This window comes from Mus musculus, chromosome 6 (genome assembly GCF_000001635.26).
Source record: "Mus musculus strain C57BL/6J chromosome 6, GRCm38.p6 C57BL/6J".
NCBI classification, from domain to species: domain Eukaryota; kingdom Metazoa; phylum Chordata; class Mammalia; order Rodentia; family Muridae; genus Mus; species Mus musculus.
Genome location: NC_000072.6, coordinates 82010157 through 82025642, shown reverse-complemented (window position 1 = coordinate 82025642; position 15486 = coordinate 82010157).

Here is a 15486-nt window from a genome sequence, read left to right as displayed (position 1 = left end):
GATCGCTGCCCATTCCCAGGCTGAAGAAGAGAAATGAGTTATATTTATCAACACCTTCACACAAATTTAGCATCTTATATGAGTCTCATTGTGTACCTGTGCCTATAAGACTGTGTCTGCATGTATGTGTGCCTGGCCTGTGTGTGTCTATGTCTATGTTTATGTCTGTTTCTATGTGTATGTGTGTTTATACATGTGCCCGTGTCTGTCTGTATGTATGTATGTATGTGTGCCTCTGTGTGTCTATGTCTATGTGTGTGCCTCTGTGTGTGTCTATGTCTGTTTGGGTTTGGGATTCCAGGTTGACAGTGATACGTTGTCATAACTTTGAAGGTCACATGTTGTCTTCAGGCATTGTTTATTGTTAGTAGTCTTCTGTCAGTCTAATTGATCTCTCCCCTCAGTTAAACTTTAAGAACTTCCTCTCAGACTTCAAGCCCTGCAGCTCTGCCATGTCAGCTTCGGGCAGCATCCCTATTGGGAACCCAAGAGTGCTCGGCACACATGACAACACTCAGCTTCTTCGCTCAGCACACGTGACACTCGCTTCTGCTGTGACATTCTGTGAAGGTTGCTTTTGCTACTTTTCCCTCTTGTCATCTCTGGAGTTTTGGACTTTGGTGATTTTTCCCTCGACTTTCACGCCTTCTCATTTGTAATATTTTAAATCTCTAACCTGTGGGGCTGGAGAGATGGCTCAACAGTTCAGAGTTTGTTCTGCTCTAGCGTAAGACTGGAGTTTCGTTCCCAACACCCATGTGGGCAGCTCACAGATGCTCAGCCCGTTACTCCAGCTCCAGGGAATCTGATAGCCTTTGGCTCCATGCATGCATCTGCACTCACAAGTGCGTGCACACATAGAGAGAGATACACAAATATACACACACATAAATAAAAATAAAAGGAAGCTTTTTTAAAAAAAATCTCCAATCTCGTGGGGATTTTACAAATCTAATTTAAAGAAACTTTATTCATATGAAGAAAGACAGATGTTCACATTTCTGTACATTTGATATGAACATTTCTTTCCTATGCACACCGAACTGCTACAATAAGATTGAGTTCTCTTACTCATTCCTAAATAGAATGGGTTTATTTGGGGCCTTTTGTTAAATTCCACTAGAGCAGAATAAGGGAACAATCAAATAAACAAAAGGGACATTTTTCCCTGGAATATCCTCTACTTCTGGGAATATTGTATATATATATATACTTTTTCCCACTTTATATACTAAACATCAAATCTAAGAAGAATCTGAAAGGTCTAGAGAAGAAAGCCTACCTATAGACCACAGTCCAACTGTCAGACTAGGGAGAATCGCAGGAACTTGAGTGCACTGAACCTGAAGTTTGACTCCCTGTGGCCAAAGGACCAGAACTGACAGGTCTCTAATCTCTTGTACCAATGCAGGTTTTCTAGAGAGACAGACCCAAGAGCAGACAATCAGATGAGACAAGATTTATTAAAATTGTCTTGCAGGATTATAGATCCCAGAAGTTCCCATTTTAAGCTGTCTACAAGGAAGGCCTGGGCATGCCAGCGCATGGTTCAGTTCGCCCTAAAGCCCAACAACTAGAAGGCGTTGGTGCGAGCCTGAAGTCCGGGGCCTGGAAAGCCCCAGCTTATGACGTTCAAGGACAGAGTAAAACTGTACGGGCTCTGAGGGAAAAGGAAACGGAATTCACTTACCCTCTTGGCCTCTTTGTTCTATCTAGGCTCCGTCTGATGGATGGCACCAACTCAAATTGGTAGAAAAGCTAGTTTCCTGTTCAGCCCACCAACTCACATGAGCTATCTGGACGCACCCTCATGGATGCTTCTAGAAGGAATGCTTTATCTGATCTCTAGACATTAATTTTTCTTCCTTTTCTTCCTTCAAACTCTTCCTATGCTTACACTGCTCTCTTTCAAATTCATGGCCTCCCCCCCCCCTCTTCTAAATGCACAAATACAGCTCATTCAGTCCATGTAATAATACTTGTATGTATATGAGTCTATGGCTGAACTTGGTATTAGCTAATCAATTTGGGGGCTCTTCCCTGGGAGTTCTATTTTTCACCCCATTTGGCTGATACCTAAAGTTTCTTAGAGCACCTCCCACGTTATAGCGAAGGCCAAGTCACAAGTTATCTCAAGAAAGCCTTTAGTCAGTCACCAGGCGTGGTGGCGCATGCCTTTAATCCCAGCACTTGGGAGGCAGAGACAGGCGGATTTCTGAGTTCGAGGCCAGCCTGGTCTACAAAGTGAGTTCCAGGACAGCCAAGACTATACAGAGAAACCCTGTCTCGAAAAACCAAAAAAAAAGAAAGAAAGAAAGAAAGAAAGAAAGAGAGGGAGGAAGGAAGGAAGGAAGGAAGGAAGGAAGAAAGAAAGAAAGAAAGAAAGAAAGAAAGAAAGAAAGAAAGAAAGAAAGAAAGAAAGAAAGAAAGAAAGAAAGAAAGAAAAGAAAAGAAAGCCTTCAGTCTAGAGTTTAAATACTGTGTGCTGTGGAGTTCAGGACTTTAGTCATACTAGGCGAACACTATTGCCGACCTATAATCTTGGCCAGAATTGTGTGCATATGTGCATGTGTGTGTGTGTTACTGTGGTACCAGGTGTTGAGCATCATTGGATGGGATGTTGTCACTCACATTCAAGATGGACCTTCCCTCCTCAGTTAATGTCTCTGAAAAGACTCTCCCAGGCACACCCACAGGTGCTCCTAGCTAATTATAAATCCAGTCAAGCTGATGGACCATCAACTATCGTACTTCATAGAGAATGTTGTGAGGGTTAGAGGCAGTAATAAATGCCAAGCATTTGTCATTGAGCCTGGGCACACCAGTTGTCCAATAAAGATGATGGCACTTTATAAGCATTGACAGATAATCCAATATGTTAGTAGTTATTCCTGAATAATTTTATTATTTCATTTAATTATGAAATCAAGTAACTTTATTAGTGGAACAAATATTGTTATCCCTAATATGTCTTCATCTAACTGAAGCATTCTTTTGGTTTTGTTTTGTTTTTTTTTACAGATGTATTTCATTTGTATTCATCTGTGTGCGTGTGCATGCATGGGTACCACAATGCCCATGGAAGCCAGAGAGGGCACTGGGTACCTGGGAGCTGGAATTTTAGGCTATTGTAAGCTCAGTGTGGTGCTGAGACCCAAACTCTTGTCATCTGGAGGAGCAGCAAGTACTCTTAGCCCTGAGCTATGTCTCTGCCTCTGTAATCTTTTCTTTATTTTTCCAGACAGGCTTTTTCTAAACAGCCTTGGCTGTCCTAAAACTCACTCTGTAGGCCAAGCGGGCCTCGAACTCTGAGACCTGCCTGCCTCTGCTTCCTGGGTGCTGGATTAAAGGCACAAGCCTTTCCCTCCTGGCTCCTGAAATCTTTTATTATGCCATACTTGTCTGCTTAAATTGTTACAATGCTCTGAGAAGGAATACTCAAGTCTGTGAAGAGCCATTTCAAGACTCTAACTGCCAAACTTCAGGGTGCACCTCCTTGTTTAATATGTTTATTACCTTTTCATTGTGTGGGTCAATTCATAGTAATGATACGTACACATTTAATCCTCCATGGAACTGCCCTTATTTTGTTATATCAGAGCAATCTATAGTTTGTTGACGATAATGTTATTTAATAACTGCTTAACTTTCATTATCGCCTTCCCTGAAGAGAAAATTGTAATTAGATTTTATTTCTCTGGGAGAAATTCAACTATTTAATTAAAAACTAGAGTATTTAATTTCTCTCAAGGAATAAGATTTTGGTGGCTTGAGCTCACTGTGGGGGAGCCACAAGCCATTATAATGCCTAATATTGTCTTCCCTACTCCCTCCCAGGTAAGGCCCGGAGAAGTCATGGGCTATTATTTAAACACATATTCAGGACTGGAGGGCATGGCTTAGTCATTAAGTGTTTGCTGCAGAAGCACGAGGAACTGAGCTCAGACCAACAACACTGATAGTAAAAGCCTAGCACTGCCGAGGACAGAGACAGAAGAATCCCCGGACTACACTGGAGAATAGAGACAGAAGAAACAGATGAATCCCTGAACTACACTGGCCAGCAGCCTAGCTAGGCAATGGCCTCCAGGTTCAGTGGGAGAACTGTTTCAAATAATAAGTGACGAAGGATAAAGGACACCAGACATTGACCTCTGGCTAGCACACGTGAGCACACGCATGCACCAGAGCACACATGTGAACACATACTATGCTGATTAATTTTTTGTGACTTTGACACAAACTGTGAAGAGGAAACCTTAACTGAGAAAATGCCTCCATCAGACTAGACTGTGCGCCTGTCTGTGGGGCATTTTGTTTTTGATTAATGATTGATGTGGGAGGGCTCAGCCCACGGTGAGTAATGCCATCCTTGGGCAGATGGTCCTGGGTTGTATAAGAGCACTAGCCGAGCAAGCCATGAGGAACAAGCCATAAGCAGTGTTCCTTTGTGGTTTCTGCTTCAGTTCCTGCCCCTGGGTCCTGCCGTGAGCTTCTGCAGTGACTTCCCACCATGATGGACTGTATCCTCTGAAGTGAAGTAAGCCATTTCCTTGCCAACTTGCTTTCAGTCACAGCGTCTATCACAGCAATAGGAAGCAAAGCAGAGGACACAGGGCAGCACTCCTCAGGAGCTGCCACACCCGCAAAGACACACTCATGTGGAGGAACAGGGAGGCACAGTGTCTGTCAAAGGGGATGTATAACAGTAGTGAGCTATGTCAAAAGCCGGTACTAGGTAGTGGGAATTTTAATGTGTTCCATGTTCAAGGCTTTAGACACAGTGTCCATGTCACCGCCAGTGAGGTTCTTCCTCAAAATTGTGAAAACTGACCAGACATCACACAGGAACTGGTTGTACAAGGAACTGGATCCCAGAATAAAACCTCAGGTGACTCAGGATGATTAAGCTAAAGGGAATGGAATATATAAGAAACATGATGATCATGCTAAAATATTTTTGGAGACACAGGCCGGGAGTAAATAGTGAATGCAGAATTGACCTACATTAAGCTGTCATTCCTGAGTGAAGGTTACAGACACATTTCCAGCTAACCGAGAACCAAAAAAACAAAGAAACAAAACCCAAACCAACCAACCAACCAACCAAAAACAGATTTACCTGGGCATGGTGTGTGTGTGTGTGCGCGCGCGCTCACTTGTATACAGTGCCACAGAGGCCAAAAGAGAACGTTGGATCTCCTGAAGCTGTAAAGGCCTTTGTGAGCTGCCTAGCATGGGAACTAAACCTCAGACTTTTGCAAGAGCATCCGATGCTCTCCAGCCTCTGCAGCATGCACTCAAAATCTCAGAACTCTGTTGGGGTGGGAGAAGTGGAGGTTTGAATCAAACCTGGGCTACAAAGTGAAGGTCTATCTTTAAAAGAAAAAACATGATCAAAACTTGGGAAATCTGAACCGTCTGTACTTTAATTGACATATTGTGCCAATGTCAACATCTTAGTTGTGATAAAAGCTGTGCTTATATAAGGTGTTGACTGAGATTCACGTCTCTTCAAATATCTGAACTTTGTATTGCTTACATTCCTGGTCTTCTTAGTCAGCAAACCACCAATGTAGAAAAAGCAATTTAAATTTCATAAATACAAAGATTTTATATATATATATATATATATATATATATATATATATATATATATGTGTGTGTGTGTGTGTGTGTGTGTGTGTGTGTGTGTGTATACACACACACATATATATATGTATGTATATATCACATATACACATATATATGCATATACATATATGTGTATATATATAATGCATATATGTATACATATATGGTATATACAGCACTATGTACCCCAAATATAAACAGAAAACAAAGCCTCTAACAATTTAAGAGCTGTTAAGTCAGGGTACACATCTTATGGTCACAAGGATATTACCAATGTTTATGAAGTTTATATCAATAAAAGCAAATGTTTATACTGTGAAATTTAAAGTGGGGTATAAATCCAAGGTCTAACCTTATCTGCTATACTCATTAAGAAGAAAACAGGGTTAGGGAAAAAGAAAAAGAAGAAGCTTGGGTCTGGAGAGATGGCTCAATGGTTAAGAGTGCTTGCTGCTCTTACAAATGATGGAGTTTGGTTTTTTAGCACCCAGCAGGGGCAGCCCACAAGCACCTGTAACTTCAGCTCCAGGAAATCTGATGCCCCCTTCAGGTCTCTACCAGCACTGCACTCATGTGCTCATACTCACATGCAAATACACACACACAACTGAAACGAAATCTTTTTTAAAGTGCTCAAAATTAAGAACATATGTTTTTATGAGTTTTCTTCTCTATTTTCTACTTCTCTAAAGGGAAAAAAACACATGAAAAGTTGTGTCAGGTTTCATTACAATAACAGTTTAGAGATCAGACTCTCTCCTCCATTGCCCAGGCTTTGACTGGCTATAGGTTGTTAACAGGCAGGGGTTTAAGAACGTGATCTATGGTTAAATCTGTATGTGCTTCTGGTCAGTGGCTTTGAGGCACGCAGGTCAGGAAGAGACAAGAGTATGTCAGAGACAGATCAAGTGGAGGTGGATGGAGGGTGTGCAAGCAAGAACACAAAACCAGAAAGCGAGGGACTTCGCTCTGTCACACCGTAGACCTTTAACCAAAGTCACATTGCACCTCAGACACATGTTCATAGAACAACTGCAGCAGCAATCAGGATGAAGAGGGTATCCATCCAGTGCAAGCGTTTAGGTCCTGTTACAAAAGGAAAAGAAAAGAAAGAAAAGAAAAAAAATGTTTCATGCCACAACCAAATATGGGGCAGGAAAAAAAATCTAAATCAGACAGCTGTGGTGCTCCAGGTAAAACACAGCCCAGCTAGTACAGGGTCACAGGACTCTTGCCCAGGTAGACCAGCAGCTTTCTAACCAGGAGGGCTCCACACAGGATGCTCAGGAGAACAGCACTGTATACTTTCTCAGGATGAAGCAAGGCACCACCCATTTAATGCAGGGGAAGACAGGGCAGCCAGAAGATGGTTTGCCCACACCCATCTTGCAAGGCACTGTTGGTTCCTTAGGAACCCAGATGATATGGCAAGGCCACCTATGAGTCAGAAACTTTCAAAGCTGCCCTATCCAGGAGCCCATTTTATTTTCCTAGCAATGGGCCACATATGTGTGTGGAGTGTATAAAAGATTTACTGTTTGTTTAGCAAGATATAGGGAATTTTTCAGCTCCAATACCAAAGCAAATCAAAACGCGTTTTATGGGTCATCGAGACGGCTCAGTGGGTAAAGGTGCTCACTGCCAATTCTGAAGAATGGAGTTTGTTCCGTGGGATCCACATGATGGAAGAAGAGAACTGACTCCTGAAAGTTATTCTCTGATCTCCATAAGGACACCCTGGCACATGAATGTTTATGTGTGCCTGTGCAAGTGTATACACACACACACACACACACACACACACACACACACACACACACACACACAGAGGCCTGCTATTAATTCAGAATGGGCCCTGATAGTTTTAGATGAACTATCTAAATGATATGTTATCAAAACAGTGGTGTATGTTTCAAGCTTAATCTATATACAGACCTTGTCATCATTCAGTCTTTTTCCTGATAGACACAGAACACTTGCAACCCAACCATCCACAGTGCTAGAGTCCAGCAGTTTTGGGTGTCCTGAAGTTTCTATTCTAAGGGCAACCAAAGCTCCAACAAATGTTTCACATGCTTTAAAAACACAAATCCAGGCCATAGTGGTATACATACCTTTAATCCCAGTACTCAGAAGCCAGAGGCAGGAGGATCTCTGTGAGTTCATGGCCAGCCTCTGAACACAGAAAGCAGGAAGAGAGAACCGGAAGTGGTACCGGGCTAGACAACCTCAAAACCCACCCCCATCGGTACACTTCCTCCAAGAAAACTGCACCTCCCAAAGGTTTCATAACCTTCCCCAACAGTGCCACTAACTGGGACACAGGGTTCAAAGATACGAGCCTGTGGAGGACGTTTCTCATTCAAACTGCAACACCAGGAGAAATCACAAAGAAAATTGGGGTTGTACTGGCTAGTTTTGTGTCAGCTTGACCCAGGCTAGAGTTATCACAGAGAAAGGCGCTTCAATTGGGGAAATGCCTCCATGAGATCCAGCTGTAAGGCATTTCCTCAAATAGTGATCAAGGGGCCGGGAGGTCTCCTTGTAGCTGGTGCCACCTCTGGGCTGGTAGTCTTGGTTCTATAAGAGTGCAGGCTGAGCAAGCCAGGGGAAGCAAGCCAGTAAAGAACATCTCTCCATGGCCTCTGCAATCAGTTCCTGCTTTCTGACCTGCTTGAGTTCCAGTCCTGACTTCTTTCAGTGATGAACAGCAATGTGGAAATGTAAACCTAATAAACCCTTTCCTCCCCAACTGCTTCTTGGTCATGATGTTTGTGCAGGAATAGAAACCCTGAATAAGACAAGGGTCTAACTGAAGAACTAAACCATGAACAATATGGACCGAAGAAGGAGGATCTGCAATAGGCAAACAAAAGTGCGCAGCCATCCAGGAGGGCAGTCACCTCTAAGACAGAAACCTAGAATTGAATGATAGCAAGGCCACAGTTTAAAGCCCCACTGGCAGACCCACCAGACACAGGGATTCCCACTCTCTTCACTTCTACCTCCCTTCTATTCAAATCCCTTTGATGGGGCAGCAAGCAACACAATTTCGTGCACTCGAAGATGAGTAATGAGGGCGTGCATTTGTAGAGAAGAGCGTGTTTCGTTGGGCCACTCACGACGTACTGGCAGTGTGAGTAGTTCTCATGCGCAAGATTCCAACTGTCTTAGTGACTTAGCTGGTCACTCTTGGACCTCCCTTCTCCCACTACCCACACTCTGCAGTGGTCACATCTTCATGGAATGCCTTGTGTGTGGTTGGAAGTGAGTGATGCATGCATGCCTGTTAATGGGGGAAAGACAAATAAAAAGACACATTCACGAATCTTTAAGCTTGAGAGGATAGCTATGCTATTTTTAAAAGAGCCACTCAAACTCAAGAACTAGAAGGATCTAGTGGAAAGGAAAGATAACCATGCACCAGGGAACACCTACGGAACGAAGCTAAAAGAAGAGGACTCAGAGAAAACGTGCACTGAACGTGACAAAGGAGTAGCAATGCAGAATATATAAAGAACTCCAATACACCCAGAAGAGAAAGCTTCCCACGGCCTGAGCCTAGCCATGCAGGAACCCTGATCTTCAACTTCCCACCCTCCATAAGTGGCTAAGAATAAATGTCTGCTAAAACAAAGGAGAAGAATGATTAAAGGGAAATGGGGAATGAGAAGAGAAGATAAGGAGGCAACATAAGAACATCCTCACCTGCCAGCTAACAAGACAAATATAAACTAAACAGAAGCATCTTTGCCTTCGAGATGAAACTTTCCTTTCTATCCTCTTCTTATTTTCTTTTTTTAAATATTGGCTTGAACTGAATCATCATGGCTGGCCTGGAATTCAGGCTGACCTCGAACTCACAGAGATCTATCTGTCTCTGCCTCCTGAACACTAAGATTAAAGGCATGTGCCACCATGTCTAATAGAGATAAAAGTTTCTTAAAATAAAATGGTGGAGGCTGGAGAGGTGGCAGAGCAGTTAAAGGCACTCACTGTTCTTCCAGTAGAGCTAAGTTTGGATCCCAGAACCCACACTAGATGGTTCTTAGCCACCTGTAACTCCAGCTTCTTTAAACAGAGCACTCTAGAGGCAGAGGCAGGCAGTTCTCTGTGAGTTTGAGGACAACCTGTTCCATGTTGTGAGGTCTAGGACAGGGTTACATAGAATAATAAATGAGAGCATCATATGCCCTGAAGCTGTTATTATAAGTGGTTATATAAGTGAGGTGCTTGATGTGAGTGTGGGGAACTCATGTCCTCCAGGAGAGCAACGAGTGTTCTTCTTATGGCCCTCAACTTTGTGCATCTGTGTGTGTGTGTGTGTCTGTCTGTCTGTCTGTCTGTCTGTCTGTCTGTCTGTCTGTCGTGGGAAGTTACAGCAGCAGGAATGAGAGGCACTTGGTCACATTACATCTGAGGTCAGCATGCAGATATGAGGTGGGGGAAGACAGAGAGACAGAGATAGCCTAGAGAGAGAGAGAGAGAGAGAGAGAGAGAGAGAGAGAGAGAGAGAGAGAGAGAGAGAGAGAGACCAGTGCTCTGCTTATTTGTCTCCTTTTTCTTCAGTCTAGGACCTCAATTGTTGGAATGATGCCATCCACATTTAGAAGGGCTATTCTTGGTTCAGTTAACCTGATCTAGAACCTTCTTGTAGACATGCCCAGAAGTTTGAATCCTGAGTGAGTCCAGATCCTGTCAAATTGATAATCAGTATTAGCCATTATGCAAATGTGCTAGTATTCTAGACTTACTTTAGGTCAGGATCATCAATACCAGTGAGTAGAGGCACTTGCCATCAGGTCTGAGGAACTGAGTTCAGTCTCCAGGACACACATGGCAGAGAGAACCAACTGTGCAAGGTCTCTGGTGTCTGCATAACTACAACATGTGCAAAAGAATGTTTCTTTGTTTTCATTGAAAGAGCATAGTCAATAGACACTAACAGGAGCATAGCAGCTCCTTCCTGTCATCAGACAGCACACACTGTGCATACATGTAGGTCATCATCACCGCAGCATCTCAAGGTGATGGTAATTTTTTGCCTCTGTCATAATCACATAGGACCGCAATGGTGCATGCTGTCTGTCTGCCACTGAACTACCATTTCATGGTGTGTGACCCCAAGTCACATGTTGCCTGCCAGTCCTTTAGGTAAGAGTCAACAAAACAGTCCAAGCACTACTCAGGAAAAGGTTCCTTTGTGGTTCATTTGTTTATTACTTGATGCTAAAGTATTCACCATTATTAGAGTCCCTTGTGGTAAGAAAACAGAAGCTGGTCTCACTGATTGAAAAGCGAGACCCTGTTTCAAAGAGGAAGGGGGAGGAGAAGAAGGAGGAGCTGAGGAAGGAGAAAGAGGAAGAGGAGGAAGAGGAGACCCTCAAGCAGCAATTGACACACCTCCGAAGAATACTTACAAACATTAGGTTATAAATGCACCAGACTTTCAATATACAGACCATAGGGCCTGCTGAGCTATTGGGTGACTCAAAGGGAGTCAGCGAAGATCCCCCCAAAAGAAATGACTGGTTCTTGCTCTGGTGTTCTCTAACTGTAGAGCAGATCACTCCCAAATTCACTGTCCCAACAACACCAACCATTTCGTCTGTTCATAAATCTGCATTTGGAGCAAGACTTGTTTTTGTTTCCAATGCCAGTGGTCTGGTGGGGGATGTGAAAGAGGGTTAGAGGAACCAGGGAATCCATTCTTCAGGCAGGGGAGTAGGGATTTGAACAGAGCTGTGTCAAAACTAACACAAGACAGAAGTCAAGTAGCAAAGGCCTGGAAACCCTTCTCCTAGGCTAACATAATAATCAGAGCATGTTTAAGACAAGCCCGAGATGTACAATCATGCAGAAGGATGGCCTAAGAATGGCCTAAGAATGCTTGTTTGAGTGGATGACTTTTACCAGCTCATTAGCTCAATCCTATTCTTGCAACTGCTTTCCCTTCTTTCTTATCTGTGTAGCTCTGGCTGGCTTTGAAGTCGCTCTGTAGGCCAGGCTGGCCTCGAACTTAGAAATCTACTTCCCTCTGCTTCCCAAGTGCTGGGATTAAAGGCATGCAGCACCACCTCCCACTTGCTTGCCCTTTCTTAATAAACTGTTTATGTTAATAGACATGACCCTTGAGGAACTTTTTGTACTTGGGTTGAAGAGACAGGAAACTTCAGCAAGAGCCTTCAAGACTCTAATCATGAGCCCTACCCACGGATTAAGGAGCTATGGACAATTGATGGCTTCTGGGAAAAGAGAGTCAGGGTCTTTTAAACGGTCCGTCCCCTGATAAGTCAACCACGCTCTAGACCCATGAATGTATTAGGACCTGCACTGCTTGGACTCTGTGTTATAATGCAGAACAGAACAAAAAAGAGGGTGTAAGTGGAGAAGAGTGGGAGTGACAGATTTGAAAAGTTAGGTGAAGGAGTAGGGAGGTGAATATAATCAAAATATATTGTATACATGCATGAACATTTCAAAGAACTAATAAAAATATATTTACATTTTTTTTCCACCAGTAAAACCCAAACTGGAAACTTGATTGCAACTGGACTGTCTCTGAAGTTCTTGCTAATCCCTCAGAGCTGGTTACTGGTTCCAATGCATGTTTCTGTGTTTTTATTTGTTCGTTTATTTGTTGTTTTTTTCTTCTTCTTTTGTTACTGAGTATGGAACATCTAGCCTCACATATTAGACAGGTAACCCTCTACTTCTACCTCTGTATTATTATGCCCTTATTGTGACAGTCAGTCTTTATTGTCAGCTTGATAGAATTCAGAATCACCATGGAAATGAGCATCAGGGGATGTCAGGGAGACATTTCCTGGATTAGCTTGAGGTTTGGCACCCTTCTATGAGCTTCTGTGAGCTTCTATGGAGTCTTGGACTGGTCAGAAAAGGGGAAGAGAGCTGAGCACCAGCCTCTTTGTTTCCTAACTGTGGATGTGAGGCGAGTGACCAGCCATCTCCTTCTTCCTGCCGCTATACCTTCCCCATCAGGATGTACTGGACCTCCTTGAACTGTAAGATAAACAAAACCCTCCTCCCTGAAGTTGCTCCTGGCAGGTATTGCATCACTATAACAAGACCTGTAAAGAATGCCCTGTGCTTTGTTTTCTATGGAAGTGTCTTAGGCAGCACACCAACCCTACCTTTACCCTTCTTGTCTCAGCCTTCAGAACAGCTAGGATTATAGATACAAACTACCACAATTTGCTGACCAACAAAACCCAGACTTTGTGGCCATGATTTTTTTTTCTCTCTCTCTTTTTTAATTCTTTCTTTTCTTTTTATTTTTGTGGCCATGATTATTGCAGGCTGCAAATAACAGCTGTGGAATTTAGCCAGCCAGAGACACAGCAATGACCTGGGTCCTCTAGGCTGCTAGGCATTTCCCTGTGCACCGTGTTCTTTGCAGAGCCAAAGTCCATTCCTGGAGCCTGCCAGCCCCTGGCCTGAGGCTTCCCTAAGGAACTACAGCATTCTTACCCCATCATTTGGGTGATAATTCATATGCTAAACATGTCACAAGTGGGCAAGCCATGCTAACAAGGGCCATTCAATGCTCACAAAGATTATGAAGGGCTTCAGCAGTGGCCACTTAGAGGCAGACTGACCTCAAACCACCGGATCCTCATTATGCAAGGTCCATGACAAAGTCTCTCTCTCTCTCTCTCTCTCTCTCTCTCTCTCTCTCTCTCTCTCTCTCTCTCTCTCTCTCCCTCTCCCTCTCTCTCTCTCTCTCTCTCCCTCTGATTGTCATGTCTGTTTTGAAAATGGTGAAGTAAATAGCTCTTTATTGGAAGAATCAATGCAAAGTTCACCTGAAATCATGTATGTAAATCCCTGAGCCCAGATCCTCCTCCACAGCAGGCAATCTGAAGACAACAGCCTTGTTTTTATGAAGCCATTGTATGGGGACGAAGGTGTCTTCATGCTTTCCCCAGAGGTCTACAGGATGGCTCTTGCAGGAGCAAGCTGTAAGGGGCATAGGACTGTCATTGCGCAGTAGGCTTGTCCACTGACCGCAGGCCTCCTGTGTAAGTTACTTGCCTCATTATAGTGATTAAATACCAGACAAGAAGCTACTTAAGAGGAGAAAGGCTTATTCTAGATCACAGTTCAGGAGATACGGTTTACCCTGGCAGAGGAGGCAAGGTGGAAGGGCCAGTTCCTAGCACAGTCTGGTTCCATGTTCACATCTCAGGGGATCAGGAAGCAGAGAAAGGGGCTATTGGTCTCTGCTGGCTCTCACTTTTAACCTTTTATTGAGCCTGAGAGAATGGAGCTGTTAAAATCCACTCAGTTAATGCTCTCTGGAAACTCCTTCAGAGACACACAGAAGAGTGGGCTTCACTCAAGCCCTGAAGGACTTCTTTTTTTTTTTTTTTTTTCGTTTTTTTTTTCCATTTTTTATTAGGTATTTAACTCATTTACATTTCCAATGCTATACCAAAAGTCCCCCATATCCACCCACCCCCACTCCCCTGCACACCCACTCCCCCTTTTTGGCCCTGGTGTTCCCCTGTACTGGGGCATATAAAGTTTGCAAGTCCAATGGGCCTCTCTTTCCAGTGATGGCCGACTAGGCCATCTTTTGATATATATGCAGCTAGAGTCAAGAGCTCCGGGGTACTGGTTAGTTCATAATGTTGTTCCACCTATAGGGTTGCAGATCCCTTTAGCTCCTTGGCTACTTTCTCTAGCTCCTACATTGGGAGCCCTATGATCCATCCATTAGCTGACTGTGAGCATCCACTTCTGTGTTTGCTAAGCCCCGGCATAGTCTCACAAGAGACAGCTACATCTGGGTCCTTTCAATAAAATCTTGCTAGTGTATGCAATGGTGTCAGCGTTTGGATGCTGATTATGGGGTGGATCCCTGGATATGGCAGTCTCTACATGGTCCATCCTTTCATCTCAGCTCCAAACTTTGTCTCTGTAACTCCTTCCATGGGTGTTTTGTTCCCACTTCTAAGGAGGGGCATAGTGTCCACACTTCAGTCTTCATTCTCCTTGAGTTTCATGTGTTTAGCAAATTATATCTTATATCTTGGGTATCCTAGGTTTGGGGCTAATATCCACTTATCAGTGAATACATATTGTGTGAGTTTCTTTGTGAATGTGTTACCTCACTCAGGATGATGCCCTCCAGGTCCATCCATTTGGCTAGGAATTTCATAAATTCATTCTTTTTAATAGCTGAGTAGTACTCCATTGTGTAGATGTACCACATTTTCTGTATCCATTCCTCTGTTGAGGGGCATCTAGGTTCTTTCCAGCTTCTGGCTATTATAAATAAGGCTGCTATGAACATAGTGGAGCATGTGTCCTTCTTACCAGTTGGGGCATCTTCTGGATATATGCCCAGGAGAGGTATTGCTGGATCCTCCGGTAGTACTATGTCCAATTTTCTGAGGAACCGCCAGACTGATTTCCAGAGTGGTTGTACAAGCCTGCACTCCCACCAACAATGGAGGAGTGTTCCTCTTTCTCCACATCCACGCCAGCATCTGCTGTCACCTGAATTTTTGATCTTAGCCATTCTGACTGGTGTGAGGTGGAATCTCAGGGTTGTTTTGATTTGCATTTCCCTGATGATTAAGGATGTTGAACATTTTTTCAAGTGCTTCTCTGCCATTCGGTATTCCTCAGGTGAGAATTCTTTGTTCAGTTCTGAGCCCCATTTTTTAATGGGGTTATTTGATTTTCTGAAGTCCACCTTCTTGAGTTCTTTATATATGTTGGATATTAGTCCCCTATCTGATTTAGGATAGGTAAAGATCCTTTCCCAATCTGTTGGTGGTCTTTTTGTCTTATTGACGGTGTCTTTTGCCTTGCAGAAACTTT